Raw genomic sequence first — 2,567 nt, 5'->3', positions numbered from 1 at the left:
GAGCGGTCACGGAAAGTGGCTGAGCAGGAACTGATGGATGCAAGTGAGAGAGTTCAGCTCCTCCACTCTCAGGTTAGATTAATGAGATTCAAAAATCTTAAGAGCCATTTTTTTTCCCTTTCAAGATTTTTTTAACTCTATAAAGTACTAAAACATCTCTTGTAATAAAAAGCTTAACCTGAACGAGGATTATTGCTCTTGTACAAAGAATTAGATTGCAGTTATATGAGTAGGATTGCATCAGAAGTGTTTAAACCTTTTAAGAACTCTCTGCTACCTAGCTGAGTACAACCTGACAAGATGCATCATTTGAAAGGGGATGCTAATTAGATATATATCCATGATTACTTTAAATTCAAACAATAATTTTCTAAAATAACTGTTTTGTTTTGGAACTAACTGGACAATATATATTGCTGTTGCACAGAACACCAGCCTGATCAACACCAAGAAGAAGCTGGAAACAGACATCATGCAAATTCAGGGTGAAATGGAGGACACGATCCAGGAAGCCCGCAATGCTGAAGAGAAAGCCAAGAAGGCCATCACAGATGTGAGTCGGGGGCTCCTTTCAGTGCCGATGGCAGTTGTATTCTCCCCCAGAATGTCTCCAGCACCAAAATGGCTTTGACCCTTTGCTCTCTTCAGGCAGCCATGATGGCGGAAGAGCTGAAGAAGGAGCAGGACACCAGTGCCCACCTGGAGAGGATGAAGAAGAAACGTGACCCAGACGGTGAAGGACCTGCAGCACCGTCTGGATGAGGCTGAGCAGTTGGCTCTGAAGGGAGGCAAGAAGCAAATCCAGAAGCTGGAGGCCAGAGTGCGTAGGGCTGGTATTTGTGCACCTGGAAGCACGTCATGTAAGCAGTCAGCAGGGAAGCTCCAAAGCTGGGCTTGTCATTGCAGGTGCGGGAGCTGGAAGGGGAGGTTGATGCTGAGCAGAAGCGCAGCGCTGAAGCTGTGAAGGGTGTGCGCAAGTACGAGAGGAGAGTGAAGGAGCTGACCTACCAGGTAAGGCAGAAGTCCTCCTTGGGCTGGCAGAGTTTTCTCACAGCAAGTCAAATTTTGCATGCACCATCCTCAAGAGGAACTGTTAACCTCACACGGTGGGAAAAAAATAGCTCCTGAGGAAGACCAGAAGAATATCCTCAGGCTCCAGGATCTGGTGTACAAGCTGCAAACGAAGGTGAAATCCTACAAGAGACAAGCTGAGGAGGCTGTAAGTATTGCCTAGAGAATGAGCAAGAGCCACCCTCCATCGTGGCAGCATGCTCATTGAGAGCAGTATGAATACCAGGAAAGGGGCATGACAGTATTTCCCAAGACACGGCAGTCTTGGGCACACTGTTTTGTATGGTTTCATGAGGCCTTGCTGAGTTCTGGGCACCCTGCAGCAGTTGGGCATGAAGTGAGGGAAGTTCTGCAGTCTGTTTTATACAGGAGGTGAGACTACACAAACCCAGGGGCCACATCCACTGACTGAGGCATTCATGAATCTCAGCTACTGACTGAGAGCAGAGGGTTTCAGGGTCTTTCTCAACCTCATAAATCACACAGATAGTTGGGCAACAAGTAGCGTGGGAATAAGTACAGAAAGGACAAATCCAAGTGACTAAATGCCTCCTCAAGAATGACACAGTACGGGTGAAGCTTGTCACAGTGGGGTCCTGAATAAGGGAGGATGAGGAGGTCTGTGTGATGCTTATGTGTAAGCTGTGGTGGGGGGTGGAAGATTATGCCTTCCCCCAGGCAAGGACCAAAGAGCTATAAGGCTGAGGGACAGGAGGAGTGAAATCCTGCCCTGAGATACACCCCACTGATTCCCTCTCCTTACACAGGAGGAGTTGTCCAATGTCAACCTCTCCAAGTTCCGCAAGATCCAGCATGAGCTGGAGGAAGCCGAGGAGCGGGCTGACATTGCCGAGTCGCAGGGCAGAGTCGCAGGTCAACAAACTTCGAGCAAAGAGCCGGGAGTTTCACGGCAAGAAGATAGAAGAGGAAGAGTGAGGATGTCAAGAGGCAGCAAAGTGACCTGAGGAATGCACAAAATGTGAACCTCTCAGTCACTTTCTTCTTCAATTAGTCTTTGTAATCATGTCAATGTCTAAAGAATAAAAAATAGATACCTTTGCATACACAACAGAAGCAGTTCTTTTGGTTGTTGCAATTCAATTCTGTAGTTACATAAGTTTGGGGCATTTTCAAATGAAACATTTTATTTCTCTTTAACCTTTAGAGCTTCTCTTTAACCAGTAGAGCTTTAATTATCCCATCTCCAGTATTTCTCTACTGTGTCCTCTTGTAAGGATTGTTCTGGCTCATAACATAAACAGGTTTTGATAATGTCCAGTGCACCAGGCGACTCATGGGGGCTTGCAGGAGCAACTCAGCTTTAGATTACCTTAAGGCCCTGTCTCTGCAGAGATGATCCATGGGAAGCTGTGTAGATAACTCAGCCCTGAGTTGTTTGGCAAGCACAAAACTAAACAGGGCAGTGCTGCATCATTCAGAGAACTGAAACCTGAGTTGAGCCTTGAAATCCCCCAACAAATAGTATGCCCTGAGTC

The 2,567-nt window shown here is 46.7% G+C and overlaps 1 pseudogene; it reads left to right on the top strand.

Moving 5' to 3' along the window:
• The first annotated feature begins 6 nt into the window (after positions 1–6).
• Positions 7–2,007, top strand: LOC104535966 (annotated as a pseudogene).
• The last annotated feature ends 560 nt before the right edge of the window (positions 2,008–2,567 follow it).

The sequence above is a fragment of the Mesitornis unicolor genome, unplaced genomic scaffold (assembly GCF_000695765.1).
Source record: "Mesitornis unicolor isolate BGI_N332 unplaced genomic scaffold, ASM69576v1 scaffold9952, whole genome shotgun sequence".
Lineage (NCBI taxonomy): Eukaryota > Metazoa > Chordata > Aves > Mesitornithiformes > Mesitornithidae > Mesitornis > Mesitornis unicolor.
Note: the sequence above shows the minus strand (reverse complement) of the source record. Positions and strands in the feature narration are given on the sequence as shown.